This window comes from Schistocerca nitens, chromosome 9 (assembly GCF_023898315.1).
Source record: "Schistocerca nitens isolate TAMUIC-IGC-003100 chromosome 9, iqSchNite1.1, whole genome shotgun sequence".
Taxonomy (NCBI): Eukaryota; Metazoa; Arthropoda; class Insecta; order Orthoptera; family Acrididae; genus Schistocerca; species Schistocerca nitens.
The window spans coordinates 146,696,210-146,722,038 of record NC_064622.1 but is presented as its reverse complement, the minus strand read 5'-3'; the positions used below and the strand labels follow the sequence as shown (position 1 = coordinate 146,722,038).

General features: G+C 53.0%; 57 non-coding genes across 57 annotated transcripts; 27 read left to right on the top strand and 30 right to left on the bottom strand.

Annotated features, from left to right (window-relative positions):
- Positions 1-81: 81 nt before the first annotated feature.
- Trnar-acg (transfer RNA arginine (anticodon ACG)) lies at positions 82-154 on the top strand. The gene has a single exon. It is a non-coding gene; the product is annotated as a tRNA-Arg (tRNA).
- Positions 155-437: 283 nt separating this feature from the next.
- Positions 438-509, top strand: Trnam-cau (transfer RNA methionine (anticodon CAU)). Its single transcript has one exon. It is a non-coding gene; the product is annotated as a tRNA-Met (tRNA).
- Positions 510-742: 233 nt separating this feature from the next.
- On the bottom strand, positions 743-814 carry Trnad-guc (transfer RNA aspartic acid (anticodon GUC)). Its single transcript has one exon. It is a non-coding gene; the product is annotated as a tRNA-Asp (tRNA).
- A 111-nt stretch (positions 815-925) lies between these two features.
- Positions 926-1,017, bottom strand: Trnai-uau (transfer RNA isoleucine (anticodon UAU)). Its single transcript is given in 2 exon segments — positions 926-961; positions 980-1,017. It is a non-coding gene; the product is annotated as a tRNA-Ile (tRNA).
- A 443-nt stretch (positions 1,018-1,460) lies between these two features.
- Trnar-acg (transfer RNA arginine (anticodon ACG)) lies at positions 1,461-1,533 on the top strand. The gene has a single exon. It is a non-coding gene; the product is annotated as a tRNA-Arg (tRNA).
- Positions 1,534-1,816: 283 nt separating this feature from the next.
- On the top strand, positions 1,817-1,888 carry Trnam-cau (transfer RNA methionine (anticodon CAU)). The gene has a single exon. It is a non-coding gene; the product is annotated as a tRNA-Met (tRNA).
- A 233-nt stretch (positions 1,889-2,121) lies between these two features.
- Positions 2,122-2,193, bottom strand: Trnad-guc (transfer RNA aspartic acid (anticodon GUC)). Its single transcript has one exon. It is a non-coding gene; the product is annotated as a tRNA-Asp (tRNA).
- A 111-nt stretch (positions 2,194-2,304) lies between these two features.
- Trnai-uau (transfer RNA isoleucine (anticodon UAU)) lies at positions 2,305-2,396 on the bottom strand. The gene is given in 2 exon segments: positions 2,305-2,340; positions 2,359-2,396. It is a non-coding gene; the product is annotated as a tRNA-Ile (tRNA).
- Positions 2,397-2,839: 443 nt separating this feature from the next.
- On the top strand, positions 2,840-2,912 carry Trnar-acg (transfer RNA arginine (anticodon ACG)). Its single transcript has one exon. It is a non-coding gene; the product is annotated as a tRNA-Arg (tRNA).
- A 283-nt stretch (positions 2,913-3,195) lies between these two features.
- On the top strand, positions 3,196-3,267 carry Trnam-cau (transfer RNA methionine (anticodon CAU)). The gene has a single exon. It is a non-coding gene; the product is annotated as a tRNA-Met (tRNA).
- Positions 3,268-3,500: 233 nt separating this feature from the next.
- Positions 3,501-3,572, bottom strand: Trnad-guc (transfer RNA aspartic acid (anticodon GUC)). Its single transcript has one exon. It is a non-coding gene; the product is annotated as a tRNA-Asp (tRNA).
- Positions 3,573-3,683: 111 nt separating this feature from the next.
- On the bottom strand, positions 3,684-3,775 carry Trnai-uau (transfer RNA isoleucine (anticodon UAU)). The gene is given in 2 exon segments: positions 3,684-3,719; positions 3,738-3,775. It is a non-coding gene; the product is annotated as a tRNA-Ile (tRNA).
- A 443-nt stretch (positions 3,776-4,218) lies between these two features.
- Positions 4,219-4,291, top strand: Trnar-acg (transfer RNA arginine (anticodon ACG)). The gene has a single exon. It is a non-coding gene; the product is annotated as a tRNA-Arg (tRNA).
- A 283-nt stretch (positions 4,292-4,574) lies between these two features.
- Positions 4,575-4,646, top strand: Trnam-cau (transfer RNA methionine (anticodon CAU)). Its single transcript has one exon. It is a non-coding gene; the product is annotated as a tRNA-Met (tRNA).
- Positions 4,647-4,879: 233 nt separating this feature from the next.
- Positions 4,880-4,951, bottom strand: Trnad-guc (transfer RNA aspartic acid (anticodon GUC)). Its single transcript has one exon. It is a non-coding gene; the product is annotated as a tRNA-Asp (tRNA).
- Positions 4,952-5,062: 111 nt separating this feature from the next.
- Positions 5,063-5,154, bottom strand: Trnai-uau (transfer RNA isoleucine (anticodon UAU)). The gene is given in 2 exon segments: positions 5,063-5,098; positions 5,117-5,154. It is a non-coding gene; the product is annotated as a tRNA-Ile (tRNA).
- Positions 5,155-5,597: 443 nt separating this feature from the next.
- On the top strand, positions 5,598-5,670 carry Trnar-acg (transfer RNA arginine (anticodon ACG)). Its single transcript has one exon. It is a non-coding gene; the product is annotated as a tRNA-Arg (tRNA).
- Positions 5,671-11,701: 6,031 nt separating this feature from the next.
- On the bottom strand, positions 11,702-11,773 carry Trnad-guc (transfer RNA aspartic acid (anticodon GUC)). Its single transcript has one exon. It is a non-coding gene; the product is annotated as a tRNA-Asp (tRNA).
- Positions 11,774-11,884: 111 nt separating this feature from the next.
- On the bottom strand, positions 11,885-11,976 carry Trnai-uau (transfer RNA isoleucine (anticodon UAU)). The gene is given in 2 exon segments: positions 11,885-11,920; positions 11,939-11,976. It is a non-coding gene; the product is annotated as a tRNA-Ile (tRNA).
- A 443-nt stretch (positions 11,977-12,419) lies between these two features.
- Trnar-acg (transfer RNA arginine (anticodon ACG)) lies at positions 12,420-12,492 on the top strand. Its single transcript has one exon. It is a non-coding gene; the product is annotated as a tRNA-Arg (tRNA).
- Positions 12,493-12,775: 283 nt separating this feature from the next.
- On the top strand, positions 12,776-12,847 carry Trnam-cau (transfer RNA methionine (anticodon CAU)). Its single transcript has one exon. It is a non-coding gene; the product is annotated as a tRNA-Met (tRNA).
- A 233-nt stretch (positions 12,848-13,080) lies between these two features.
- Positions 13,081-13,152, bottom strand: Trnad-guc (transfer RNA aspartic acid (anticodon GUC)). Its single transcript has one exon. It is a non-coding gene; the product is annotated as a tRNA-Asp (tRNA).
- Positions 13,153-13,263: 111 nt separating this feature from the next.
- Positions 13,264-13,355, bottom strand: Trnai-uau (transfer RNA isoleucine (anticodon UAU)). The gene is given in 2 exon segments: positions 13,264-13,299; positions 13,318-13,355. It is a non-coding gene; the product is annotated as a tRNA-Ile (tRNA).
- Positions 13,356-13,798: 443 nt separating this feature from the next.
- Positions 13,799-13,871, top strand: Trnar-acg (transfer RNA arginine (anticodon ACG)). Its single transcript has one exon. It is a non-coding gene; the product is annotated as a tRNA-Arg (tRNA).
- A 283-nt stretch (positions 13,872-14,154) lies between these two features.
- On the top strand, positions 14,155-14,226 carry Trnam-cau (transfer RNA methionine (anticodon CAU)). The gene has a single exon. It is a non-coding gene; the product is annotated as a tRNA-Met (tRNA).
- A 233-nt stretch (positions 14,227-14,459) lies between these two features.
- Positions 14,460-14,531, bottom strand: Trnad-guc (transfer RNA aspartic acid (anticodon GUC)). Its single transcript has one exon. It is a non-coding gene; the product is annotated as a tRNA-Asp (tRNA).
- A 111-nt stretch (positions 14,532-14,642) lies between these two features.
- Positions 14,643-14,734, bottom strand: Trnai-uau (transfer RNA isoleucine (anticodon UAU)). The gene is given in 2 exon segments: positions 14,643-14,678; positions 14,697-14,734. It is a non-coding gene; the product is annotated as a tRNA-Ile (tRNA).
- A 443-nt stretch (positions 14,735-15,177) lies between these two features.
- Trnar-acg (transfer RNA arginine (anticodon ACG)) lies at positions 15,178-15,250 on the top strand. Its single transcript has one exon. It is a non-coding gene; the product is annotated as a tRNA-Arg (tRNA).
- Positions 15,251-15,533: 283 nt separating this feature from the next.
- Trnam-cau (transfer RNA methionine (anticodon CAU)) lies at positions 15,534-15,605 on the top strand. The gene has a single exon. It is a non-coding gene; the product is annotated as a tRNA-Met (tRNA).
- A 233-nt stretch (positions 15,606-15,838) lies between these two features.
- On the bottom strand, positions 15,839-15,910 carry Trnad-guc (transfer RNA aspartic acid (anticodon GUC)). Its single transcript has one exon. It is a non-coding gene; the product is annotated as a tRNA-Asp (tRNA).
- Positions 15,911-16,021: 111 nt separating this feature from the next.
- Trnai-uau (transfer RNA isoleucine (anticodon UAU)) lies at positions 16,022-16,113 on the bottom strand. The gene is given in 2 exon segments: positions 16,022-16,057; positions 16,076-16,113. It is a non-coding gene; the product is annotated as a tRNA-Ile (tRNA).
- Positions 16,114-16,556: 443 nt separating this feature from the next.
- Trnar-acg (transfer RNA arginine (anticodon ACG)) lies at positions 16,557-16,629 on the top strand. The gene has a single exon. It is a non-coding gene; the product is annotated as a tRNA-Arg (tRNA).
- A 283-nt stretch (positions 16,630-16,912) lies between these two features.
- Trnam-cau (transfer RNA methionine (anticodon CAU)) lies at positions 16,913-16,984 on the top strand. Its single transcript has one exon. It is a non-coding gene; the product is annotated as a tRNA-Met (tRNA).
- Positions 16,985-17,217: 233 nt separating this feature from the next.
- Trnad-guc (transfer RNA aspartic acid (anticodon GUC)) lies at positions 17,218-17,289 on the bottom strand. The gene has a single exon. It is a non-coding gene; the product is annotated as a tRNA-Asp (tRNA).
- Positions 17,290-17,400: 111 nt separating this feature from the next.
- Positions 17,401-17,492, bottom strand: Trnai-uau (transfer RNA isoleucine (anticodon UAU)). Its single transcript is given in 2 exon segments — positions 17,401-17,436; positions 17,455-17,492. It is a non-coding gene; the product is annotated as a tRNA-Ile (tRNA).
- A 799-nt stretch (positions 17,493-18,291) lies between these two features.
- Trnam-cau (transfer RNA methionine (anticodon CAU)) lies at positions 18,292-18,363 on the top strand. Its single transcript has one exon. It is a non-coding gene; the product is annotated as a tRNA-Met (tRNA).
- Positions 18,364-18,596: 233 nt separating this feature from the next.
- On the bottom strand, positions 18,597-18,668 carry Trnad-guc (transfer RNA aspartic acid (anticodon GUC)). Its single transcript has one exon. It is a non-coding gene; the product is annotated as a tRNA-Asp (tRNA).
- A 111-nt stretch (positions 18,669-18,779) lies between these two features.
- Trnai-uau (transfer RNA isoleucine (anticodon UAU)) lies at positions 18,780-18,871 on the bottom strand. The gene is given in 2 exon segments: positions 18,780-18,815; positions 18,834-18,871. It is a non-coding gene; the product is annotated as a tRNA-Ile (tRNA).
- Positions 18,872-19,670: 799 nt separating this feature from the next.
- Trnam-cau (transfer RNA methionine (anticodon CAU)) lies at positions 19,671-19,742 on the top strand. Its single transcript has one exon. It is a non-coding gene; the product is annotated as a tRNA-Met (tRNA).
- Positions 19,743-19,975: 233 nt separating this feature from the next.
- Positions 19,976-20,047, bottom strand: Trnad-guc (transfer RNA aspartic acid (anticodon GUC)). Its single transcript has one exon. It is a non-coding gene; the product is annotated as a tRNA-Asp (tRNA).
- Positions 20,048-20,158: 111 nt separating this feature from the next.
- Positions 20,159-20,250, bottom strand: Trnai-uau (transfer RNA isoleucine (anticodon UAU)). Its single transcript is given in 2 exon segments — positions 20,159-20,194; positions 20,213-20,250. It is a non-coding gene; the product is annotated as a tRNA-Ile (tRNA).
- A 443-nt stretch (positions 20,251-20,693) lies between these two features.
- Positions 20,694-20,766, top strand: Trnar-acg (transfer RNA arginine (anticodon ACG)). Its single transcript has one exon. It is a non-coding gene; the product is annotated as a tRNA-Arg (tRNA).
- Positions 20,767-21,049: 283 nt separating this feature from the next.
- Positions 21,050-21,121, top strand: Trnam-cau (transfer RNA methionine (anticodon CAU)). The gene has a single exon. It is a non-coding gene; the product is annotated as a tRNA-Met (tRNA).
- A 233-nt stretch (positions 21,122-21,354) lies between these two features.
- Trnad-guc (transfer RNA aspartic acid (anticodon GUC)) lies at positions 21,355-21,426 on the bottom strand. Its single transcript has one exon. It is a non-coding gene; the product is annotated as a tRNA-Asp (tRNA).
- A 111-nt stretch (positions 21,427-21,537) lies between these two features.
- Trnai-uau (transfer RNA isoleucine (anticodon UAU)) lies at positions 21,538-21,629 on the bottom strand. Its single transcript is given in 2 exon segments — positions 21,538-21,573; positions 21,592-21,629. It is a non-coding gene; the product is annotated as a tRNA-Ile (tRNA).
- A 443-nt stretch (positions 21,630-22,072) lies between these two features.
- Trnar-acg (transfer RNA arginine (anticodon ACG)) lies at positions 22,073-22,145 on the top strand. The gene has a single exon. It is a non-coding gene; the product is annotated as a tRNA-Arg (tRNA).
- Positions 22,146-22,428: 283 nt separating this feature from the next.
- Positions 22,429-22,500, top strand: Trnam-cau (transfer RNA methionine (anticodon CAU)). The gene has a single exon. It is a non-coding gene; the product is annotated as a tRNA-Met (tRNA).
- Positions 22,501-22,733: 233 nt separating this feature from the next.
- On the bottom strand, positions 22,734-22,805 carry Trnad-guc (transfer RNA aspartic acid (anticodon GUC)). The gene has a single exon. It is a non-coding gene; the product is annotated as a tRNA-Asp (tRNA).
- Positions 22,806-22,916: 111 nt separating this feature from the next.
- On the bottom strand, positions 22,917-23,008 carry Trnai-uau (transfer RNA isoleucine (anticodon UAU)). The gene is given in 2 exon segments: positions 22,917-22,952; positions 22,971-23,008. It is a non-coding gene; the product is annotated as a tRNA-Ile (tRNA).
- A 443-nt stretch (positions 23,009-23,451) lies between these two features.
- Trnar-acg (transfer RNA arginine (anticodon ACG)) lies at positions 23,452-23,524 on the top strand. Its single transcript has one exon. It is a non-coding gene; the product is annotated as a tRNA-Arg (tRNA).
- Positions 23,525-23,807: 283 nt separating this feature from the next.
- Trnam-cau (transfer RNA methionine (anticodon CAU)) lies at positions 23,808-23,879 on the top strand. Its single transcript has one exon. It is a non-coding gene; the product is annotated as a tRNA-Met (tRNA).
- Positions 23,880-24,112: 233 nt separating this feature from the next.
- Positions 24,113-24,184, bottom strand: Trnad-guc (transfer RNA aspartic acid (anticodon GUC)). The gene has a single exon. It is a non-coding gene; the product is annotated as a tRNA-Asp (tRNA).
- A 111-nt stretch (positions 24,185-24,295) lies between these two features.
- Trnai-uau (transfer RNA isoleucine (anticodon UAU)) lies at positions 24,296-24,387 on the bottom strand. The gene is given in 2 exon segments: positions 24,296-24,331; positions 24,350-24,387. It is a non-coding gene; the product is annotated as a tRNA-Ile (tRNA).
- A 443-nt stretch (positions 24,388-24,830) lies between these two features.
- Trnar-acg (transfer RNA arginine (anticodon ACG)) lies at positions 24,831-24,903 on the top strand. Its single transcript has one exon. It is a non-coding gene; the product is annotated as a tRNA-Arg (tRNA).
- A 283-nt stretch (positions 24,904-25,186) lies between these two features.
- Positions 25,187-25,258, top strand: Trnam-cau (transfer RNA methionine (anticodon CAU)). Its single transcript has one exon. It is a non-coding gene; the product is annotated as a tRNA-Met (tRNA).
- Positions 25,259-25,491: 233 nt separating this feature from the next.
- On the bottom strand, positions 25,492-25,563 carry Trnad-guc (transfer RNA aspartic acid (anticodon GUC)). The gene has a single exon. It is a non-coding gene; the product is annotated as a tRNA-Asp (tRNA).
- Positions 25,564-25,674: 111 nt separating this feature from the next.
- Trnai-uau (transfer RNA isoleucine (anticodon UAU)) lies at positions 25,675-25,766 on the bottom strand. The gene is given in 2 exon segments: positions 25,675-25,710; positions 25,729-25,766. It is a non-coding gene; the product is annotated as a tRNA-Ile (tRNA).
- Positions 25,767-25,829: the final 63 nt, after the last annotated feature.

Sequence of the window (25,829 nt, the reverse complement as noted above, 5' to 3'; positions counted from 1 at the left end):
GGACGACATGCAGTTGCCGAGCCACGGAGAACACGTTGCTTTGCGATGTGCACCCGCCTCGTGGTAGAAAGCGCAAACAGTGGCCCTGTGGCGCAACGGATAACGCGTCTGACTACGGATCAGAAGATTCCAGGTTCGAATCCTGGCAGGGTCGGCATTTTGTTAGTTGCGGGCGCGTAGCTAGGCAGTGGATTCGAATGTCTCCACCTTCGTGGAGTGCAATGTTAATCCTGAGCATCTCGCAGCTGCATCTCGAGACGATTGCGGTAAATATCGCTTCGTGCAAGCGTCAGCGTAGCGTCAGTCGAGCAAAGTCGAGACAAGTCAAGCTGAGAGATGTTACGCACTTAGTTAAACGGTAGGCGCGGGAAACCGACGCAGACAACGCTTTCCAAGTGTCCCATGTCACGCACCGAAGAGCGCGGACGGCTCCACGCAGCAGAGTGGCGCAGTGGAAGCGTGCTGGGCCCATAACCCAGAGGTCCGTGGATCGAAACCACGCTCTGCTAAAATTATTCTTTTTCTTGGGTGCCTCGAGCTCGATCATTAAGCCTGGGGTGAGCTGGTTCAGCGTCAACAGCAACCCCTGTAAGTCGTGAAACGACGACGTCGTGTGAAGAATGCGAGAAACACTTCCTAAGACGCAGACTTTCTTACGATTTTGCAGTAACTACATTCCTTGATCGCAACGTTAATGTCCTTTCGGGCCACGCGTGCAACTTTCGCGATATAAAAATCGCACCTCCCCGGCGGGGAATCGAACCCCGGTCTCCCGCGTGACAGGCGGGGATACTAACCACTATACTACCGAGGAACACGCGATTGGTGACTATAATGCACGCACACTTATGTTTCTCAAGCAGGTGATACATCTCAACTCTCGCGTCCCGATGCTTTCAGAGTCAGCTGCTACGAAATAAAAGTATGCCCCAGGTGAGGCTCGAACTCACAACCCCGGCATTGCTCACGGCTACTGCCTTATAAGTACCGTGCGCTAACCAATTGCGCCACTGGGGATACAGCAGAGAGCTTTCAGTTAGCGATACTCACTTTGCTGCCAACCTGTTGTGGCTGCACACCCGTCATAAGATCGTCACCTGCGGCCATACTGCGAATTTAGCACCTGTCTACGAATGCCTCATTCGATTCTTGCTTCATATGCTACACTTACAAGCATATCAACCGCTTGTCCTCGCCGAAAAAAATGCAGAAAAACGCGCGCCTTGCCTTCTGCTACCTGTCCAACAGCGAGGGCAGATGTGTGGCAAGCTCTAAGCCGTGCAGGCGCACCGTGGCCGAGCAGCTGGAGGAGAGGTGCCTTCCTTGGCAGCTCCCTGCAGAGTGCGCAAGACCAGAGTGGCCGCGCCGCCGTTGTCAGTGGACGACATGCAGTTGCCGAGCCACGGAGAACACGTTGCTTTGCGATGTGCACCCGCCTCGTGGTAGAAAGCGCAAACAGTGGCCCTGTGGCGCAACGGATAACGCGTCTGACTACGGATCAGAAGATTCCAGGTTCGAATCCTGGCAGGGTCGGCATTTTGTTAGTTGCGGGCGCGTAGCTAGGCAGTGGATTCGAATGTCTCCACCTTCGTGGAGTGCAATGTTAATCCTGAGCATCTCGCAGCTGCATCTCGAGACGATTGCGGTAAATATCGCTTCGTGCAAGCGTCAGCGTAGCGTCAGTCGAGCAAAGTCGAGACAAGTCAAGCTGAGAGATGTTACGCACTTAGTTAAACGGTAGGCGCGGGAAACCGACGCAGACAACGCTTTCCAAGTGTCCCATGTCACGCACCGAAGAGCGCGGACGGCTCCACGCAGCAGAGTGGCGCAGTGGAAGCGTGCTGGGCCCATAACCCAGAGGTCCGTGGATCGAAACCACGCTCTGCTAAAATTATTCTTTTTCTTGGGTGCCTCGAGCTCGATCATTAAGCCTGGGGTGAGCTGGTTCAGCGTCAACAGCAACCCCTGTAAGTCGTGAAACGACGACGTCGTGTGAAGAATGCGAGAAACACTTCCTAAGACGCAGACTTTCTTACGATTTTGCAGTAACTACATTCCTTGATCGCAACGTTAATGTCCTTTCGGGCCACGCGTGCAACTTTCGCGATATAAAAATCGCACCTCCCCGGCGGGGAATCGAACCCCGGTCTCCCGCGTGACAGGCGGGGATACTAACCACTATACTACCGAGGAACACGCGATCGGTGACTATAATGCACGCACACTTATGTTTCTCAAGCAGGTGATACATCTCAACTCTCGCGTCCCGATGCTTTCAGAGTCAGCTGCTACGAAATAAAAGTATGCCCCAGGTGAGGCTCGAACTCACAACCCCGGCATTGCTCACGGCTACTGCCTTATAAGTACCGTGCGCTAACCAATTGCGCCACTGGGGATACAGCAGAGAGCTTTCAGTTAGCGATACTCACTTTGCTGCCAACCTGTTGTGGCTGCACACCCGTCATAAGATCGTCACCTGCGGCCATACTGCGAATTTAGCACCTGTCTACGAATGCCTCATTCGATTCTTGCTTCATATGCTACACTTACAAGCATATCAACCGCTTGTCCTCGCCGAAAAAAATGCAGAAAAACGCGCGCCTTGCCTTCTGCTACCTGTCCAACAGCGAGGGCAGATGTGTGGCAAGCTCTAAGCCGTGCAGGCGCACCGTGGCCGAGCAGCTGGAGGAGAGGTGCCTTCCTTGGCAGCTCCCTGCAGAGTGCGCAAGACCAGAGTGGCCGCGCCGCCGTTGTCAGTGGACGACATGCAGTTGCCGAGCCACGGAGAACACGTTGCTTTGCGATGTGCACCCGCCTCGTGGTAGAAAGCGCAAACAGTGGCCCTGTGGCGCAACGGATAACGCGTCTGACTACGGATCAGAAGATTCCAGGTTCGAATCCTGGCAGGGTCGGCATTTTGTTAGTTGCGGGCGCGTAGCTAGGCAGTGGATTCGAATGTCTCCACCTTCGTGGAGTGCAATGTTAATCCTGAGCATCTCGCAGCTGCATCTCGAGACGATTGCGGTAAATATCGCTTCGTGCAAGCGTCAGCGTAGCGTCAGTCGAGCAAAGTCGAGACAAGTCAAGCTGAGAGATGTTACGCACTTAGTTAAACGGTAGGCGCGGGAAACCGACGCAGACAACGCTTTCCAAGTGTCCCATGTCACGCACCGAAGAGCGCGGACGGCTCCACGCAGCAGAGTGGCGCAGTGGAAGCGTGCTGGGCCCATAACCCAGAGGTCCGTGGATCGAAACCACGCTCTGCTAAAATTATTCTTTTTCTTGGGTGCCTCGAGCTCGATCATTAAGCCTGGGGTGAGCTGGTTCAGCGTCAACAGCAACCCCTGTAAGTCGTGAAACGACGACGTCGTGTGAAGAATGCGAGAAACACTTCCTAAGACGCAGACTTTCTTACGATTTTGCAGTAACTACATTCCTTGATCGCAACGTTAATGTCCTTTCGGGCCACGCGTGCAACTTTCGCGATATAAAAATCGCACCTCCCCGGCGGGGAATCGAACCCCGGTCTCCCGCGTGACAGGCGGGGATACTAACCACTATACTACCGAGGAACACGCGATCGGTGACTATAATGCACGCACACTTATGTTTCTCAAGCAGGTGATACATCTCAACTCTCGCGTCCCGATGCTTTCAGAGTCAGCTGCTACGAAATAAAAGTATGCCCCAGGTGAGGCTCGAACTCACAACCCCGGCATTGCTCACGGCTACTGCCTTATAAGTACCGTGCGCTAACCAATTGCGCCACTGGGGATACAGCAGAGAGCTTTCAGTTAGCGATACTCACTTTGCTGCCAACCTGTTGTGGCTGCACACCCGTCATAAGATCGTCACCTGCGGCCATACTGCGAATTTAGCACCTGTCTACGAATGCCTCATTCGATTCTTGCTTCATATGCTACACTTACAAGCATATCAACCGCTTGTCCTCGCCGAAAAAAATGCAGAAAAACGCGCGCCTTGCCTTCTGCTACCTGTCCAACAGCGAGGGCAGATGTGTGGCAAGCTCTAAGCCGTGCAGGCGCACCGTGGCCGAGCAGCTGGAGGAGAGGTGCCTTCCTTGGCAGCTCCCTGCAGAGTGCGCAAGACCAGAGTGGCCGCGCCGCCGTTGTCAGTGGACGACATGCAGTTGCCGAGCCACGGAGAACACGTTGCTTTGCGATGTGCACCCGCCTCGTGGTAGAAAACGCAAACAGTGGCCCTGTGGCGCAACGGATAACGCGTCTGACTACGGATCAGAAGATTCCAGGTTCGAATCCTGGCAGGGTCGGCATTTTGTTAGTTGCGGGCGCGTGGCTAGGCAGTGGATTCGAATGTCTCCACCTTCGTGGAGTGCAATGTTAATCCTGAGCATCTCGCAGCTGCATCTCGAGACGATTGCGGTAAATATCGCTTCGTGCAAGCGTCAGCGTAGCGTCAGTCGAGCAAAGTCGAGACAAGTCAAGCTGAGAGATGTTACGCACTTAGTTAAACGGTAGGCGCGGGAAACCGACGCAGACAACGCTTTCCAAGTGTCCCATGTCACGCACCGAAGAGCGCGGACGGCTCCACGCAGCAGAGTGGCGCAGTGGAAGCGTGCTGGGCCCATAACCCAGAGGTCCGTGGATCGAAACCACGCTCTGCTAAAATTATTCTTTTTCTTGGGTGCCTCGAGCTCGATCATTAAGCCTGGGGTGAGCTGGTTCAGCGTCAACAGCAACCCCTGTAAGTCGTGAAACGACGACGTCGTGTGAAGAATGCGAGAAACACTTCCTAAGACGCAGACTTTCTTACGATTTTGCAGTAACTACATTCCTTGATCGCAACGTTAATGTCCTTTCGGGCCACGCGTGCAACTTTCGCGATATAAAAATCGCACATCCCCGGCGGGGAATCGAACCCCGGTCTCCCGCGTGACAGGCGGGGATACTAACCACTATACTACCGAGGAACACGCGATCGGTGACTATAATGCACGCACACTTATGTTTCTCAAGCAGGTGATACATCTCAACTCTCGCGTCCCGATGCTTTCAGAGTCAGCTGCTACGGAATAAAAGTATGCCCCAGGTGAGGCTCGAACTCACAACCCCGGCATTGCTCACGGCTACTGCCTTATAAGTACCGTGCGCTAACCAATTGCGCCACTGGGGATACAGCAGAGAGCTTTCAGTTAGCGATACTCACTTTGCTGCCAACCTGTTGTGGCTGCACACCCGTCATAAGATCGTCACCTGCGGCCATACTGCGAATTTAGCACCTGTCTACGAATGCCTCATTCGATTCTTGCTTCATATGCTACACTTACAAGCATATCAACCGCTTGTCCTCGCCGAAAAAAATGCAGAAAAACGCGCGCCTTGCCTTCTGCTACCTGTCCAACAGCGAGGGCAGATGTGTGGCAAGCTCTAAGCCGTGCAGGCGCACCGTGGCCGAGCAGCTGGAGGAGAGGTGCCTTCCTTGGCAGCTCCCTGCAGAGTGCGCAAGACCAGAGTGGCCGCGCCGCCGTTGTCAGTGGACGACATGCAGTTGCCGAGCCACGGAGAACATGTTGCTTTGCGATGTGCACCCGCCTCGTGGTAGAAAACACAAACAGTGGCCCAGTGGCGCAACGGATAACGCGTCTGACTACGTATCAGAAGATTCCAGGTTCGAATCCTGGCAGGGTCGGCATTTTGTTAGTTGCGGGCGCGTAGCTAGGCAGTGGATTCGAATGTCTCCACCTTCGTGGAGTGCAATGTTAATCCTGAGCATCTCGCAGCTGCATCTCGAGACGATTGCGGTAAATATCGCTTCGTGCAAGCGTCAGCGTAGCGTCAGTCGAGCAAAGTCGAGACAAGTCAAGCTGAGAGATGTTACGCACTTAATTAAACGGTAGGCGCGGGAAACCGACGCAGACAACGCTTTCCAAGTGTCCCATGTCACGCACCGAAGAGCGCGGACGGCTCCACGCAGCAGAGTGGCGCAGTGGAAGCGTGCTGGGCCCGTAACCCCCAGTTCCGCTTTAGACGCCGTGCAGTGTGGACGTGCCTAGTCTTCCGCTCCGCCGTAGCGTTACGTATAGTGGACTATCGTTTTTGTTTACGTGTTGTGTTGCAACGTCTGTGAGTGTTTCTCCGTCGTTGTTTCGTACCTTGTGTTACTTTCTGTCCTTCTTTCAGTGTGTTTTGTGTCGCGGTTTCGACCGCATAGTTTGAAAATGTCGTCCCAGGTTATTCCTCGTCAGGCTACAGTTAGTTTTACTTTTGACAAGTCAACCCGCCATGTGCAACCTAGTTCCCTTGAGATCCATGACTGGTTGGTCGATAGCTTTGGTGTTCATTCGGATCAGGTGCACACTGCTTATTTTGATACCGAACTGTATGTTTTCTTTGTTAAGTTTATGGACCCACTTCAGGTTGATAAAATTCTTTCTAAATATGGTCATCAAGTTCTCTTTCGGCATCGGGATGATTCTGTAAGTACCGTGCTGCTTTCCAATGCTTCCATTACGTACACCAGAGTTCGTGTTTACAACCTTCCACCGGAGGTGGATAATGTCTATCTTAAGGAGGGTCTACAAAAGTATGGTGATGTAAAGAGCATTCGCCTTGAACGCTGGTCAAGCCAACATCGCCTGCAATGTTACAGTGGTATTCGTTCAGTCGAAATGCACGTTAAGCAGAATATTCCATCTCACCTGCAGATCGGTGGATATCGTGTCCATGTAACATATAGTGGTCAGGTTGGCACCTGTTTTTTGTGCAATGAAAGTGGTCACGTGCGTACCGACTGTCCGCGGAGGGTATTTGTTTTAAAAAATTCTCTCGAACAGCGTCGCAAGTTAACGGTCGCCGACCTCGTTGCAGGTGGTTCTGCTCTTGGTGTAGCACAGTCCACTGGTAGTAGCGCCCCGCCACAGGTTTTGCGCACCCCTGATACAGAATTTCCTCCTTTGCGTGCTAAATCTGATGTTGTTCCGTCTGTCCCTCAGGTGGGTGTGCCACTTTTGAATAATAAGAGGCGTCGCCCACACGATGGCAATAGTACGGATGAGGATCTCCCTGAGATGCCCCAGTCCGAGCGACCGGCATCCTCCGAGCCACCGTGTACTGTAGCTGCTCCCTGCCCTCCTGAGGTAGCGGTTCCGGTGGCGGCTGCTGGCGCCCCTCCGGCCTCCGACGCAGCTTCTCTCGAGTCGGATTGTCGGTCGGGTCTTTTGGCGCCGTCTTCCGACCCGACTTCGTTGTCACAACAAGTGGAGCCGCGACAACTTCCTGCTTCGCTGCCCCATACTTCTGCCAGCGGTGCTGCTCCGCTTCCTTCCAACTCTGCGGCCTCGGACCTTCCTGCTCACGTTTCGCCTCCGTGCAGTCCATGTTTGCCGGATGCTAGTGTCGGTGTTGACCATTCCGTTTTGTCGGATGTTTCCCCCGCGACCCCGGATCCCGCATGTGGACCAGCGCGGGTGGTGTCGGATACGGAACTTGACCCTCCTACGTCACCGGCGGCTGAAGCTTCCTTGCCCGTCAGCCGACGCAAGTTACGCGTTCAGCCGAACGTTAATGCTGTTCGTAAAAAACCGAAGCGTAAGGGATCCGCGGAACGGGGTAGCAGTCCCCCTCCCTCGGATGCCTCCGTCTCCCCTGCTATGGACTGTGACGTTGGTGCGTCGCTGTAGGTGATTTCCTCTCTCGCTTTTCTCTCTATGGTTCAGGCATACACCTTTCTTACCTTAAATGTTAACCGTATTGAGTCCGACGTTCGCATTGCCTCTTTGCGGCAGTTTATTTACGACGCCTGTGCGGACGTAGTGTTTTTGCAGGAAGTGTTGTTTTCTGATCTCTCTCTACCTGGATTTCAAACTGTTTTTAATGTCGCGCCGGAATATTCAACAGGAACTGCTCTTTTCTTTCGAGAGGGCATTCCTATTACTGACATTGAATTCCTTGACTCTGGCCGTGGGATTGGTTGTCGTCTTTTTGATCTCCGCCTCGTTGTTTTGTATGCCCCCTCTGGTTCGGGTCACACTGTGACTCGATCGCGCTTTTATAAGGAAGAGCTTATTTATCTTTTGCGCCAGAGTCCTCGGAGTCTCCTGCTCGGAGGCGATTTTAATTGTGTTTTACGCCCTGAAGACCAGTCTCCCAATTTTAATTATTGCCGCGATTTACATGACTTAGTTCGTACGATGCATCTGCGTGACGTTTGGGAACACAAATATCCCACCCTGGTGAAATATACGTTTTTTACCGCGTCCTCATGCAGTAGACTCGACAGATTCTACTTCTCTGAATTTTTATGTGATAAAATTCTTTCTGTCGACGTTATTCCTACTAGTTTTTCTGACCATTGTGCTTTTACTGCAACTATAAATCTTAGTCACCAACCTGCAAAACTTTATCGTTCCCAGTGGATGTTAAATGTTTCCCACCTTGCCGACAGTGCTATAGATGATGTTATAAGTGCCGTGTGGGAGCGATGTCTTCGCTCTGTCCCGCGTTACCCCTCCTTGCTGGTATGGTGGACTGCGTTTGCCAAGCCCAAGATTCGTCAGACTTTGATTTTTTACTGTGCTGCAAGGGCGCGTGATTTTAAGAACACGTATGAATATTACTACTCTGTCCTGCGTGAACTATATGATGCGGCGGGTACCTCTCCTCTGCGGATCCATGATGTTCGTCGTATTAAAGCCAAGCTCTTGAGCCTTAAACGACGACAGATGGATGGTCTGCGAGTTAAGTCGAAACCTCACTCTCTTGTTGAAGGTGAACTGACATCCTTGTACCACCTGCTACGGCATCAGACTCGTCGTCGTCGCTCCTTCATCTCTTCTCTTACGGTGGATGATGGACGGCAGCTTATTGCACAGGAGGAAATGGTTCGTGCTCTCCATCAGTATTACGGTAGTCTCTATTCTGCCGATGATTCTGGTGAGTCTCTTTCGGATGATGTCCTTGGGGATCTAACTGCGACGATCGCGCCTGACGCGAACGGCGAATTTCTCCGGGAGTTCCAGGTAGATGATGTTTTCGATTTTATTGCTCGCTCTCCGTCCAGTAAATCGCCGGGTCCAGACGGCCTGCCTAAAGAATTTTATCTCCGTTTTTGGCCTCTTTTGGGTGGGATTTTTACGCAGATTTTAAATGAGATTGTCAGGGGGATTGATGTGCCTGCCGATTTTAAAGTAGGGAAAATTGTTTTAATTCCGAAGTCCTCTGGTCGTTTATCTGCTGCCAATCTTCGTCCGCTCACATTGCTGAACTTTGACTACAAGACAGCTGCTAGAGCGCTCAATAGCCGGTTGTCTTCTCTGCTTCGGGGTGTGATTGGTGCACATCAATGTTGTTTTCATGATAGATCTATTCTGACCCCAGTAGCCGAATATCGGGATGTTATCTCGGTTGCGGCGGTTACAAACGTACATTGTGCCTTTGCTTTCCTTGATTTTTATAAGGCTTTTGATCACGTCAGTCATGTGTTTTTAGATCGTGTTTTAGGTACAATTGGTTTTAACGCTTCATCACGTGGTGTTCTTGGCAATTTGTATAGGGGAATAACTGCTCGGGTGTCAGTCAATGGGCAGCTGACGCCGCCCATTGCTATCCGCCGCGGGGTGCCTCAGGGTAGTCCGCTCTCTATGTCTTTATTCGTATTGTCCCTGGAACCGCTGCTTCGGACTATTGTTCTCAAGCTTCATGGTATGACCCTCTCTGGTGGGAAGCTCACTGTTAAGGCATATGCGGATGATGTCGTTGTTCTCCTCCGTCAACGTGATGATATCCCGTTGTTGAAAGGGGCAGTTGATGCATACTGTCGTGTCTCTGGAGCGCGGCTCAATCAGGGTAAATGTAAGTTCCTTGATATTCGGGGATTTCGCGATGCTGATGTCCCTTGGGCCACTTTTGTCGATCGCCATACGTCCTTGGGGATTATCATTGATCGATGTCCTCTAAAAATGGCGGCTCTTAATTGGAAATCTGTCACCGAGAAGATACAGGGGGCTCTGATGGTCCATGAGCAGCGCTCTGCTACCATTTTACAAAAAGTCAGAATCTTAGACACCTACGTTCTATGTAAAGCCTATTATGTTGCTCAGCTGTTCCCACTTCCCATGATGGTGGCGAAAAGGTTGCGCCAATTGTCTAGCAGATTTATATGGAAGGGCCATCTATTCAAGTTACGTTACGAGGTTATGACGAAACCGCGTATTTCCGGAGGCTTGGGCCTCTCTGACATTACTCGCAAGGCGTCTGCTTTGTACGTCCGCCGTACGACTCTAATTGTTACGCAAGAGGTGACTTCAATTACATCCAGGCTTTTTACTGTTGTGCGTCCGGAGAGCCTTGCTCCACCTGTCGATGTCGGTCGCCTCAATTTTCAGTTGAAACACATCCGGGAATTTTACATTGCGGTGAGTTACCTCGGTGACGTCTTCATGCGACGACCGGTGCCAACGACCAAGGGCTTGATTGCCCGCTGGGAGGGGCTGGCCGGTCCCAATCCAATAGAACTGGCGTCTCCATCCGTGTCCTGGAGGAACGTCTGGAAGAATGTTAGTCTGCCGATCCACTCTATGGCTGTGGCGTCCACATGGTATAGGGTAATTAATAATTTGGTCCCCACCAATGTACGTCTGCACCGTATTGGTCTTTCTGACACGGACAACTGTACTCGGTGTGGTCTCCTGGATACCCTTGAGCATCGATTCACCTGCTGTGGGCACCTTGCTAATTGGCGTTGGCTCAGGAAACAACTTGCTTTTGTCACTAGGTCTGCTGAAGCCTCTTATACTATTGACATCATCGTCCGGCCCGATTCTTCCTTTTTTCCGCGAACGAAGCTCAATACCGTCATGTGGTTGATTGGCCATTTCGTACATTTTGTCAACAGTTGTCATGAAGAGGATGGACACCTAGCGTTTCGGCAGTACATGCTTACTGCTTACTGGCAGCGCTTGCGATTGCCAGGCCTCCGTGGTGATTTTGCAAATATGCTTAGCCTGACATTTGAAAGAGAGGGTGTTGGCTAAGGTCACCTGTGTGAGCCGTTTTCTTTTACACTGTTTCTGGATTTGCCGCTTTTATGTATGTTTCTTTTCTACACCAGGACTGAGGTTTTCGTGGACCTTTAGGGCGCACAAGAAAAACGAACGAGAGACCAAGAACCAAGACAGTAGGGGATAGTACAACGCCCTTGTACAGGTGACGTTCGGAAACAGGACGGTGGAGTCATCGTGGCCAGGCCTCAGACTTCGACCCCTGCCCACTTTGCTTCCGCAGGCCTGAATCTCGCTGTCACCTCTAACTTTTCCACAATGAAAACAATAAACTAAGAAAAAGATAACAGAGGTAAATCGAGGAGAACAAGGAAGAAAGAAAAAAAAAATGTGGTAAAGCACTGGTCTAAAACAAGGAAAAAAAAGGGGTCTGATTTAAATAAAAAAAAAAATAACCCAGAGGTCCGTGGATCGAAACCACGCTCTGCTAAAATTATTCTTTTTCTTGGGTGCCTCGAGCTCGATCATTAAGCCTGGGGTGAGCTGGTTCAGCGTCAACAGCAACCCCTGTAAGTCGTGAAACGACGACGTCGTGTGAAGAATGCGAGAAACACTTCCTAAGACGCAGACTTTCTTACGATTTTGCAGTAACTACATTCCTTGATCGCAACGTTAATGTCCTTTCGGGCCACGCGTGCAACTTTCGCGATATAAAAATCGCACATCCCCGGCGGGGAATCGAACCCCGGTCTCCCGCGTGACAGGCGGGGATACTAACCACTATACTACCGAGGAACACGCGATCGGTGACTATAATGCACGCACACTTATGTTTCTCAAGCAGGTGATACATCTCAACTCTCGCGTCCCGATGCTTTCAGAGTCAGCTGCTACGAAATAAAAGTATGCCCCAGGTGAGGCTCGAACTCACAACCCCGGCATTGCTCACGGCTACTGCCTTATAAGTACCGTGCGCTAACCAATTGCGCCACTGGGGATACAGCAGAGAGCTTTCAGTTAGCGATACTCACTTTGCTGCCAACCTGTTGTGGCTGCACACCCGTCATAAGATCGTCACCTGCGGCCATACTGCGAATTTAGCACCTGTCTACGAATGCCTCATTCGATTCTTGCTTCATATGCTACACTTACAAGCATATCAACCGCTTGTCCTCGCCGAAAAAAATGCAGAAAAACGCTCGCCTTGCCTTCTGCTACCTGTCCAACAGCGAGGGCAGATGTGTGGCAAGCTCTAAGCCGTGCAGGCGCACCGTGGCCGAGCAGCTGGAGGAGAGGTGCCTTCCTTGGCAGCTCCCTGCAGAGTGCGCAAGACCAGAGTGGCCGCGCCGCCGTTGTCAGTGGACGACATGCAGTTGCCGAGCCACGGAGAACATGTTGCTTTGCGATGTGCACCCGCCTCGTGGTAGAAAACACAAACAGTGGCCCAGTGGCGCAACGGATAACGCGTCTGACTACGGATCAGAAGATTCCAGGTTCGAATCCTGGCAGGGTCGGCATTTTGTTAGTTGCGGGCGCGTAGCTAGGCAGTGGATTCGAATGTCTCCACCTTCGTGGAGTGCAATGTTAATCCTGAGCATCTCGCAGCTGCATCTCGAGACGATTGCGGTAAATATCGCTTCGTGCAAGCGTCAGCGTAGCGTCAGTCGAGCAAAGTCGAGACAAGTCAAGCTGAGAGATGTTACGCACTTAATTAAACGGTAGGCGCGGGAAACCGACGCAGACAACGCTTTCCAAGTGTCCCATGTCACGCACCGAAGAGCGCGGACGGCTCCACGCAGCAGAGTGGCGCAGTGGAAGCGTGCTGGGCCCATAACCCAGAGGTCCGTGGATCGAAACCACGCTCTGCTAAAATTATTCTTTTTCTTGGGTGCCTCGAGCTCGATCATTAAGCCTGGGGTGAGCTGGTTCAGCGTCAACAGCAACCCCTGTGAGTCGTGAAACGACGACGTCGTGTGAAGAATGCGAGAAACACTTCCTAAGACGCAGACTTTCTTACGATTTTGCAGTAACTACATTCCTTGATCGCAACGTTAATGTCCTTTCGGGCCACGCGTGCAACTTTCGCGATATAAAAATCGCACATCCCCGGCGGGGAATCGAACCCCGGTCTCCCGCGTGACAGGCGGGGATACTAACCACTATACTACCGAGGAACACGCGATCGGTGACTATAATGCACGCACACTTATGTTTCTCAAGCAGGTGATACATCTCAACTCTCGCGTCCCGATGCTTTCAGAGTCAGCTGCTACGAAATAAAAGTATGCCCCAGGTGAGGCTCGAACTCACAACCCCGGCATTGCTCACGGCTACTGCCTTATAAGTACCGTGCGCTAACCAATTGCGCCACTGGGGCTACAGCAGAGAGCTTTCAGTTAGCGATACTCACTTTGCTGCCAACCTGTTGTGGCTGCACACCCGTCATAAGATCGTCACCTGCGGCCATACTGCGAATTTAGCACCTGTCTACGAATGCCTCATTCGATTCTTGCTTCATATGCTACACTTACAAGCATATCAACCGCTTGTCCTCGCCGAAAAAAATGCAGAAAAACGCGCGCCTTGCCTTCTGCTACCTGTCCAACAGCGAGGGCAGATGTGTGGCAAGCTCTAAGCCGTGCAGGCGCACCGTGGCCGAGCAGCTGGAGGAGAGGTGCCTTCCTTGGCAGCTCCCTGCAGAGTGCGCAAGACCAGAGTGGCCGCGCCGCCGTTGTCAGTGGACGACATGCAGTTGCCGAGCCACGGAGAACACGTTGCTTTGCGATGTGCACCCGCCTCGTGGTAGAAAACGCAAACAGTGGCCCTGTAGCGCAACGGATAACGCGTCTGACTACGGATCAGAAGATTCCAGGTTCGAATCCTGGCAGGGTCGGCATTTTGTTAGTTGCGGGCGCGTAGCTAGGCAGTGAATTCGAATGTCTCCACCTTCGTGGAGTGCAATGTTAATCCTGAGCATCTCGCAGCTGCATCTCGAGACGATTGCGGTAAATATCGCTTCGTGCAAGCGTCAGCGTAGCGTCAGTCGAGCAAAGTCGAGACAAGTCAAGCTGAGAGATGTTACGCACTTAATTAAACGGTAGGCGCGGGAAACCGACGCAGACAACGCTTTCCAAGTGTCCCATGTCACGCACCGAAGAGCGCGGACGGCTCCACGCAGCAGAGTGGCGCAGTGGAAGCGTGCTGGGCCCATAACCCAGAGGTCCGTGGATCGAAACCACGCTCTGCTAAAATTATTCTTTTTCTTGGGTGCCTCGAGCTCGATCATTAAGCCTGGGGTGAGCTGGTTCAGCGTCAACAGCAACCCCTGTAAGTCGTGAAACGACGACGTCGTGTGAAGAATGCGAGAAACACTTCCTAAGACGCAGACTTTCTTACGATTTTGCAGTAACTACATTCCTTGATCGCAACGTTAATGTCCTTTCGGGCCACGCGTGCAACTTTCGCGATATAAAAATCGCACCTCCCCGGCGGGGAATCGAACCCCGGTCTCCCGCGTGACAGGCGGGGATACTAACCACTATACTACCGAGGAACACGCGATCGGTGACTATAATGCACGCACACTTATGTTTCTCAAGCAGGTGATACATCTCAACTCTCGCGTCCCGATGCTTTCAGAGTCAGCTGCTACGAAATAAAAGTATGCCCCAGGTGAGGCTCGAACTCACATCCCCGGCATTGCTCACGGCTACTGCCTTATAACTACCGTGCGCTAACCAATTGCGCCACTGGGGCTACAGCAGAGAGCTTTCAGTTAGCGATACTCACTTTGCTGCCAACCTGTTGTGGCTGCACACCCGTCATAAGATCGTCACCTGCGGCCATACTGCGAATTTAGCACCTGTCTACGAATGCCTCATTCGATTCTTGCTTCATATGCTACACTTACAAGCATATCAACCGCTTGTCCTCGCCGAAAAAAATGCAGAAAAACGCGCGCCTTGCCTTCTGCTACCTGTCCAACAGCGAGGGCAGATGTGTGGCAAGCTCTAAGCCGTGCAGGCGCACCGTGGCCGAGCAGCTGGAGGAGAGGTGCCTTCCTTGGCAGCTCCCTGCAGAGTGCGCAAGACCAGAGTGGCCGCGCCGCCGTTGTCAGTGGACGACATGCAGTTGCCGAGCCACGGAGAACACGTTGCTTTGCGATGTGCACCCGCCTCGTGGTAGAAAACGCAAACAGTGGCCCTGTGGCGCAACGGATAACGCGTGTGACTACGGATCAGAAGATTCCAGGTTCGAATCCTGGCAGGGTCGGCATTTTGTTAGTTGCGGGCGCGTAGCTAGGCAGTGGATTCGAATGTCTCCACCTTCGTGGAGTGCAATGTTAATCCTGAGCATCTCGCAGCTGCATCTCGAGACGATTGCGGTAAATATCGCTTCGTGCAAGCGTCAGCGTAGCGTCAGTCGAGCAAAGTCGAGACAAGTCAAGCTGAGAGATGTTACGCACTTAATTAAACGGTAGGCGCGGGAAACCGACGCAGACAACGCTTTCCAAGTGTCCCATGTCACGCACCGAAGAGCGCGGACGGCTCCACGCAGCAGAGTGGCGCAGTGGAAGCGTGCTGGGCCCATAACCCAGAGGTCCGTGGATCGAAACCACGCTCTGCTAAAATTATTCTTTTTCTTGGGTGCCTCGAGCTCGATCATTAAGCCTGGGGTGAGCTGGTTCAGCGTCAACAGCAACCCCTGTAAGTCGTGAAACGACGACGTCGTGTGAAGAATGCGAGAAACACTTCCTAAGACGCAGACTTTCTTACGATTTTGCAGTAACTACATTCCTTGATCGCAACGTTAATGTCCTTTCGGGCCACGCGTGCAACTTTCGCGATATAAAAATCGCACCTCCCCGGCGGGGAATCGAACCCCGGTCTCCCGCGTGACAGGCGGGGATACTAACCACTATACTACCGAGGAACACGCGATCGGTGACTATAATGCACGCACACTTATGTTTCTCAAGCAGGTGATACATCTCAACTCTCGCGTCCCGATGCTTTCAGAGTCAGCTGCTACGAAATAAAAGTATGCCCCAGGTGAGGCTCGAACTCACATCCCCGGCATTGCTCACGGCTACTGCCTTATAACTACCGTGCGCTAACCAATTGCGCCACTGGGGCTACAGCAGAGAGCTTTCAGTTAGCGATACTCACTTTGCTGCCAACCTGTTGTGGCTGCACACCCGTCATAAGATCGTCACCTGCGGCCATACTGCGAATTTAGCACCTGTCTACGAATGCCTCATTCGATTCTTGCTTCATATGCTACACTTACAAGCATATCAACCGCTTGTCCTCGCCGAAAAAAATGCAGAAAAACGCGCGCCTTGCCTTCTGCTACCTGTCCAACAGCGAGGGCAGATGTGTGGCAAGCTCTAAGCCGTGCAGGCGCACCGTGGCCGAGCAGCTGGAGGAGAGGTGCCTTCCTTGGCAGCTCCCTGCAGAGTGCGCAAGACCAGAGTGGCCGCGCCGCCGTTGTCAGTGGACGACATGCAGTTGCCGAGCCACGGAGAACACGTTGCTTTGCGATGTGCACCCGCCTCGTGGTAGAAAACGCAAACAGTGGCCCTGTAGCGCAACGGATAACGCGTGTGACTACGGATCAGAAGATTCCAGGTTCGAATCCTGGCAGGGTCGGCATTTTGTTAGTTGCGGGCGCGTAGCTAGGCAGTGGATTCGAATGTCTCCACCTTCGTGGAGTGCAATGTTAATCCTGAGCATCTCGCAGCTGCATCTCGAGACGATTGCGGTAAATATCGCTTCGTGCAAGCGTCAGCGTAGCGTCAGTCGAGCAAAGTCGAGACAAGTCAAGCTGAGAGATGTTACGCACTTAATTAAACGGTAGGCGCGGGAAACCGACGCAGACAACGCTTTCCAAGTGTCCCATGTCACGCACCGAAGAGCGCGGACGGCTCCACGCAGCAGAGTGGCGCAGTGGAAGCGTGCTGGGCCCATAACCCAGAGGTCCGTGGATCGAAACCACGCTCTGCTAAAATTTTTCTTTTTCTTGGGTGCCTCGAGCTCGATCATTAAGCCTGGGGTGAGCTGGTTCAGCGTCAACAGCAACCCCTGTAAGTCGTGAAACGACGACGTCGTGTGAAGAATGCGAGAAACACTTCCTAAGACGCAGACTTTCTTACGATTTTGCAGTAACTACATTCCTTGATCGCAACGTTAATGTCCTTTCGGGCCACGCGTGCAACTTTCGCGATATAAAAATCGCACCTCCCCGGCGGGGAATCGAACCCCGGTCTCCCGCGTGACAGGCGGGGATACTAACCACTATACTACCGAGGAACACGCGATCGGTGACTATAATGCACGCACACTTATGTTTCTCAAGCAGGTGATACATCTCAACTCTCGCGTCCCGATGCTTTCAGAGTCAGCTGCTACGAAATAAAAGTATGCCCCAGGTGAGGCTCGAACTCACATCCCCGGCATTGCTCACGGCTACTGCCTTATAACTACCGTGCGCTAACCAATTGCGCCACTGGGGCTACAGCAGAGAGCTTTCAGTTAGCGATACTCACTTTGCTGCCAACCTGTTGTGGCTGCACACCCGTCATAAGATCGTCACCTGCGGCCATACTGCGAATTTAGCACCTGTCTACGAATGCCTCATTCGATTCTTGCTTCATATGCTACACTTACAAGCATATCAACCGCTTGTCCTCGCCGAAAAAAATGCAGAAAAACGCGCGCCTTGCCTTCTGCTACCTGTCCAACAGCGAGGGCAGATGTGTGGCAAGCTCTAAGCCGTGCAGGCGCACCGTGGCCGAGCAGCTGGAGGAGAGGTGCCTTCCTTGGCAGCTCCCTGCAGAGTGCGCAAGACCAGAGTGGCCGCGCCGCCGTTGTCAGTGGACGACATGCAGTTGCCGAGCCACGGAGAACACGTTGCTTTGCGATGTGCAGCCGCCTCGTGGTAGAAAACGCAAACAGTGGCCCTGTAGCGCAACGGATAAAGCGTGTGACTACGGATCAGAAGATTCCAGGTTCGAATCCTGGCAGGGTCGGCATTTTGTTAGTTGCGGGCGCGTAGCTAGGCAGTGGATTCGAATGTCTCCACCTTCGTGGAGTGCAATGTTAATCCTGAGCATCTCGCAGCTGCATCTCGAGACGATTGCGGTAAATATCGCTTCGTGCAAGCGTCAGCGTAGCGTCAGTCGAGCAAAGTCGAGACAAGTCAAGCTGAGAGATGTTACGCACTTAATTAAACGGTAGGCGCGGGAAACCGACGCAGACAACGCTTTCCAAGTGTCCCATGTCACGCACCGAAGAGCGCGGACGGCTCCACGCAGCAGAGTGGCGCAGTGGAAGCGTGCTGGGCCCATAACCCAGAGGTCCGTGGATCGAAACCACGCTCTGCTAAAATTATTCTTTTTCTTGGGTGCCTCGAGCTCGATCATTAAGCCTGGGGTGAGCTGGTTCAGCGTCAACAGCAACCCCTGTAAGTCGTGAAACGACGACGTCGTGTGAAGAATGCGAGAAACACTTCCTAAGACGCAGACTTTCTTACGATTTTGCAGTAACTACATTCCTTGATCGCAACGTTAATGTCCTTTCGGGCCACGCGTGCAACTTTCGCGATATAAAAATCGCACCTCCCCGGCGGGGAATCGAACCCCGGTCTCCCGCGTGACAGGCGGGGATACTAACCACTATACTACCGAGGAACACGCGATCGGTGACTATAATGCACGCACACTTATGTTTCTCAAGCAGGTGATACATCTCAACTCTCGCGTCCCGATGCTTTCAGAGTCAGCTGCTACGAAATAAAAGTATGCCCCAGGTGAGGCTCGAACTCACATCCCCGGCATTGCTCACGGCTACTGCCTTATAAGTACCGTGCGCTAACCAATTGCGCCACTGGGGCTACAGCAGAGAGCTTTCAGTTAGCGATACTCACTTTGCTGCCAACCTGTTGTGGCTGCACACCCGTCATAAGATCGTCACCTGCGGCCATACTGCGAATTTAGCACCTGTCTACGAATGCCTCATTCGATTCTTGCTTCATATGCTACACTTACAAGCATATCAACCGCTTGTCCTCGCCGAAAAAAATGCAGAAAAACGCGCGCCTTGCCTTCTGCTACCTGTCCAACAGCGAGGGCAGATGTGTGGCAAGCTCTAAGCCGTGCAGGCGCACCGTGGCCGAGCAGCTGGAGGAGAGGTGCCTTCCTTGGCAGCTCCCTGCAGAGTGCGCAAGACCAGAGTGGCCGCGCCGCCGTTGTCAGTGGACGACATGCAGTTGCCGAGCCACGGAGAACACGTTGCTTTGCGATGTGCACCCGCCTCGTGGTAGAAAACGCAAACAGTGGCCCTGTAGCGCAACGGATAAAGCGTGTGACTACGGATCAGAAGATTCCAGGTTCGAATCCTGGCAGGGTCGGCATTTTGTTAGTTGCGGGCGCGTAGCTAGGCAGTGGATTCGAATGTCTCCACCTTCGTGGAGTGCAATGTTAATCCTGAGCATCTCGCAGCTGCATCTCGAGACGATTGCGGTAAATATCGCTTCGTGCAAGCGTCAGCGTAGCGTCAGTCGAGCAAAGTCGAGACAAGTCAAGCTGAGAGATGTTACGCACTTAATTAAACGGTAGGCGCGGGAAACCGACGCAGACAACGCTTTCCAAGTGTCCCATGTCACGCACCGAAGAGCGCGGACGGCTCCACGCAGCAGAGTGGCGCAGTGGAAGCGTGCTGGGCCCATAACCCAGAGGTCCGTGGATCGAAACCACGCTCTGCTAAAATTATTCTTTTTCTTGGGTGCCTCGAGCTCGATCATTAAGCCTGGGGTGAGCTGGTTCAGCGTCAACAGCAACCCCTGTAAGTCGTGAAACGACGACGTCGTGTGAAGAATGCGAGAAACACTTCCTAAGACGCAGACTTTCTTACGATTTTGCAGTAACTACATTCCTTGATCGCAACGTTAATGTCCTTTCGGGCCACGCGTGCAACTTTCGCGATATAAAAATCGCACCTCCCCGGCGGGGAATCGAACCCCGGTCTCCCGCGTGACAGGCGGGGATACTAACCACTATACTACCGAGGAACACGCGATCGGTGACTATAATGCACGCACACTTATGTTTCTCAAGCAGGTGATACATCTCAACTCTCGCGTCCCGATGCTTTCAGAGTCAGCTGCTACGAAATAAAAGTATGCCCCAGGTGAGGCTCGAACTCACATCCCCGGCATTGCTCACGGCTACTGCCTTATAACTACCGTGCGCTAACCAATTGCGCCACTGGGGCTACAGCAGAGAGCTTTCAGTTAGCGATACTCACTTTGCTGCCAACCTGTTGTGGCTGCACACCCGTCATAAGATCGTCACCTGCGGCCATACTGCGAATTTAGCACCTGTCTACGAATGCCTCATTCGATTCTTGCTTCATATGCTACACTTACAAGCATATCAACCGCTTGTCCTCGCCGAAAAAAATGCAGAAAAACGCGCGCCTTGCCTTCTGCTACCTGTCCAACAGCGAGGGCAGATGTGTGGCAAGCTCTAAGCCGTGCAGGCGCACCGTGGCCGAGCAGCTGGAGGAGAGGTGCCTTCCTTGGCAGCTCCCTGCAGAGTGCGCAAGACCAGAGTGGCCGCGCCGCCGTTGTCAGTGGACGACATGCAGTTGCCGAGCCACGGAGAACACGTTGCTTTGCGATGTGCACCCGCCTCGTGGTAGAAAACGCAAACAGTGGCCCTGTGGCGCAACGGATAACGCGTGTGACTACGGATCAGAAGATTCCAGGTTCGAATCCTGGCAGGGTCGGCATTTTGTTAGTTGCGGGCGCGTAGCTAGGCAGTGGATTCGAATGTCTCCACCTTCGTGGAGTGCAATGTTAATCCTGAGCATCTCGCAGCTGCATCTCGAGACGATTGCGGTAAATATCGCTTCGTGCAAGCGTCAGCGTAGCGTCAGTCGAGCAAAGTCGAGACAAGTCAAGCTGAGAGATGTTACGCACTTAATTAAACGGTAGGCGCGGGAAACCGACGCAGACAACGCTTTCCAAGTGTCCCATGTCACGCACCGAAGAGCGCGGACGGCTCCACGCAGCAGAGTGGCGCAGTGGAAGCGTGCTGGGCCCATAACCCAGAGGTCCGTGGATCGAAACCACGCTCTGCTAAAATTATTCTTTTTCTTGGGTGCCTCGAGCTCGATCATTAAGCCTGGGGTGAGCTGGTTCAGCGTCAACAGCAACCCCTGTAAGTCGTGAAACGACGACGTCGTGTGAAGAATGCGAGAAACACTTCCTAAGACGCAGACTTTCTTACGATTTTGCAGTAACTACATTCCTTGATCGCAACGTTAATGTCCTTTCGGGCCACGCGTGCAACTTTCGCGATATAAAAATCGCACCTCCCCGGCGGGGAATCGAACCCCGGTCTCCCGCGTGACAGGCGGGGATACTAACCACTATACTACCGAGGAACACGCGATCGGTGACTATAATGCACGCACACTTATGTTTCTCAAGCAGGTGATACATCTCAACTCTCGCGTCCCGATGCTTTCAGAGTCAGCTGCTACGAAATAAAAGTATGCCCCAGGTGAGGCTCGAACTCACAACCCCGGCATTGCTCACGGCTACTGCCTTATAAGTACCGTGCGCTAACCAATTGCGCCACTGGGGCTACAGCAGAGAGCTTTCAGTTAGCGATACTCACTTTGCTGCCAACCTGTTGTGGCTGCACACCCGTCATAAGATCGTCACCTGCGGCCATACTGCGAATTTAGCACCTGTCTACGAATGCCTCATTCGATTCTTGCTTCATATGCTACACTTACAAGCATATCAACCGCTTGTCCTCGCCGAAAAAAATGCAGAAAAACGCGCGCCTTGCCTTCTGCTACCTGTCCAACAGCGAGGGCAGATGTGTGGCAAGCTCTAAGCCGTGCAGGCGCACCGTGGCCGAGCAGCTGGAGGAGAGGTGCCTTCCTTGGCAGCTCCCTGCAGAGTGCGCAAGACCAGAGTGGCCGCGCCGCCGTTGTCAGTGGACGACATGCAGTTGCCGAGCCACGGAGAACACGTTGCTTTGCGATGTGCACCCGCCTCGTGGTAGAAAACGCAAACAGTGGCCCTGTAGCGCAACGGATAACGCGTCTGACTACGGATCAGAAGATTCCAGGTTCGAATCCTGGCAGGGTCGGCATTTTGTTAGTTGCGGGCGCGTAGCTAGGCAGTGAATTCGAATGTCTCCACCTTCGTGGAGTGCAATGTTAATCCTGAGCATCTCGCAGCTGCATCTCGAGACGATTGCGGTAAATATCGCTTCGTGCAAGCGTCAGCGTAGCGTCAGTCGAGCAAAGTCGAGACAAGTCAAGCTGAGAGATGTTACGCACTTAATTAAACGGTAGGCGCGGGAAACCGACGCAGACAACGCTTTCCAAGTGTCCCATGTCACGCACCGAAGAGCGCGGACGGCTCCACGCAGCAGAGTGGCGCAGTGGAAGCGTGCTGGGCCCATAACCCAGAGGTCCGTGGATCGAAACCACGCTCTGCTAAAATTATTCTTTTTCTTGGGTGCCTCGAGCTCGATCATTAAGCCTGGGGTGAGCTGGTTCAGCGTCAACAGCAACCCCTGTAAGTCGTGAAACGACGACGTCGTGTGAAGAATGCGAGAAACACTTCCTAAGACGCAGACTTTCTTACGATTTTGCAGTAACTACATTCCTTGATCGCAACGTTAATGTCCTTTCGGGCCACGCGTGCAACTTTCGCGATATAAAAATCGCACCTCCCCGGCGGGGAATCGAACCCCGGTCTCCCGCGTGACAGGCGGGGATACTAACCACTATACTACCGAGGAACACGCGATCGGTGACTATAATGCACGCACACTTATGTTTCTCAAGCAGGTGATACATCTCAACTCTCGCGTCCCGATGCTTTCAGAGTCAGCTGCTACGAAATAAAAGTATGCCCCAGGTGAGGCTCGAACTCACATCCCCGGCATTGCTCACGGCTACTGCCTTATAACTACCGTGCGCTAACCAATTGCGCCACTGGGGCTACAGCAGAGAGCTTTCAGTTAGCGATACTCACTTTGCTGCCAACCTGTTGTGGCTGCACACCCGTCATAAGATCGTCACCTGCGGCCATACTGCGAATTTAGCACCTGTCTACGAATGCCTCATTCGATTCTTGCTTCATATGCTACACTTACAAGCATATCAACCGCTTGTCCTCGCCGAAAAAAATGCAGAAAAACGCGCGCCTTGCCTTCTGCTACCTGTCCAACAGCGAGGGCAGATGTGTGGCAAGCTCTAAGCCGTGCAGGCGCACCGTGGCCGAGCAGCTGGAGGAGAGGTGCCTTCCTTGGCAGCTCCCTGCAGAGTGCGCAAGACCAGAGTGGCCGCGCCGCCGTTGTCAGTGGACGACATGCAGTTGCCGAGCCACGGAGAACACGTTGCTTTGCGATGTGCACCCGCCTCGTGGTAGAAAACGCAAACAGTGGCCCTGTGGCGCAACGGATAACGCGTGTGACTACGGATCAGAAGATTCCAGGTTCGAATCCTGGCAGGGTCGGCATTTTGTTAGTTGCGGGCGCGTAGCTAGGCAGTGGATTCGAATGTCTCCACCTTCGTGGAGTGCAATGTTAATCCTGAGCATCTCGCAGCTGCATCTCGAGACGATTGCGGTAAATATCGCTTCGTGCAAGCGTCAGCGTAGCGTCAGTCGAGCAAAGTCGAGACAAGTCAAGCTGAGAGATGTTACGCACTTAATTAAACGGTAGGCGCGGGAAACCGACGCAGACAACGCTTTCCAAGTGTCCCATGTCACGCACCGAAGAGCGCGGACGGCTCCACGCAGCAGAGTGGCGCAGTGGAAGCGTGCTGGGCCCATAACCCAGAGGTCCGTGGATCGAAACCACGCTCTGCTAAAATTATTCTTTTTCTTGGGTGCCTCGAGCTCGATCATTAAGCCTGGGGTGAGCTGGTTCAGCGTCAACAGCAACCCCTGTAAGTCGTGAAACGACGACGTCGTGTGAAGAATGCGAGAAACACTTCCTAAGACGCAGACTTTCTTACGATTTTGCAGTAACTACATTCCTTGATCGCAACGTTAATGTCCTTTCGGGCCACGCGTGCAACTTTCGCGATATAAAAATCGCACCTCCCCGGCGGGGAATCGAACCCCGGTCTCCCGCGTGACAGGCGGGGATACTAACCACTATACTACCGAGGAACACGCGATCGGTGACTATAATGCACGCACACTTATGTTTCTCAAGCAGGTGATACATCTCAACTCTCGCGTCCCGATGCTTTCAGAGTCAGCTGCTACGAAATAAAAGTATGCCCCAGGTGAGGCTCGAACTCACAACCCCGGCATTGCTCACGGCTACTGCCTTATAAGTACCGTGCGCTAACCAATTGCGCCACTGGGGCTACAGCAGAGAGCTTTCAGTTAGCGATACTCACTTTGCTGCCAACCTGTTGTGGCTGCACACCCGTCATAAGATCGTCACCTGCGGCCATACTGCGAATTTAGCACCTGTCTACGAATGCCTCATTCGATTCTTGCTTCATATGCTACACTTACAAGCATATCAACCGCTTGTCCTCGCCGAAAAAAATGCAGAAAAACGCGCGCCTTGCCTTCTGCTACCTGTCCAACAGCGAGGGCAGATGTGTGGCAAGCTCTAAGCCGTGCAGGCGCACCGTGGCCGAGCAGCTGGAGGAGAGGTGCCTTCCTTGGCAGCTCCCTGCAGAGTGCGCAAGACCAGAGTGGCCGCGCCGCCGTTGTCAGTGGACGACATGCAGTTGCCGAGCCACGGAGAACACGTTGCTTTGCGATGTGCACCCGCCTCGTGGTAGAAAACGCAAACAGTGGCCCTGTAGCGCAACGGATAACGCGTCTGACTACGGATCAGAAGATTCCAGGTTCGAATCCTGGCAGGGTCGGCATTTTGTTAGTTGCGGGCGCGTAGCTAGGCAGTGAATTCGAATGTCTCCACCTTCGTGGAGTGCAATGTTAATCCTGAGCATCTCGCAGCTGCATCTCGAGACGATTGCGGTAAATATCGCTTCGTGCAAGCGTCAGCGTAGCGTCAGTCGAGCAAAGTCGAGACAAGTCAAGCTGAGAGATGTTACGCACTTAATTAAACGGTAGGCGCGGGAAACCGACGCAGACAACGCTTTCCAAGTGTCCCATGTCACGCACCGAAGAGCGCGGACGGCTCCACGCAGCAGAGTGGCGCAGTGGAAGCGTGCTGGGCCCATAACCCAGAGGTCCGTGGATCGAAACCACGCTCTGCTAAAATTATTCTTTTTCTTGGGTGCCTCGAGCTCGATCATTAAGCCTGGGGTGAGCTGGTTCAGCGTCAACAGCAACCCCTGTAAGTCGTGAAACGACGACGTCGTGTGAAGAATGCGAGAAACACTTCCTAAGACGCAGACTTTCTTACGATTTTGCAGTAACTACATTCCTTGATCGCAACGTTAATGTCCTTTCGGGCCACGCGTGCAACTTTCGCGATATAAAAATCGCACCTCCCCGGCGGGGAATCGAACCCCGGTCTCCCGCGTGACAGGCGGGGATACTAACCACTATACTACCGAGGAACACGCGATCGGTGACTATAATGCACGCACACTTATGTTTCTCAAGCAGGTGATACATCTCAACTCTCGCGTCCCGATGCTTTCAGAGTCAGCTGCTACGAAATAAAAGTATGCCCCAGGTGAGGCTCGAACTCACATCCCCGGCATTGCTCACGGCTACTGCCTTATAACTACCGTGCGCTAACCAATTGCGCCACTGGGGCTACAGCAGAGAGCTTTCAGTTAGCGATACTCACTTTGCTGCCAACCTGTTGTGGCTGCACACC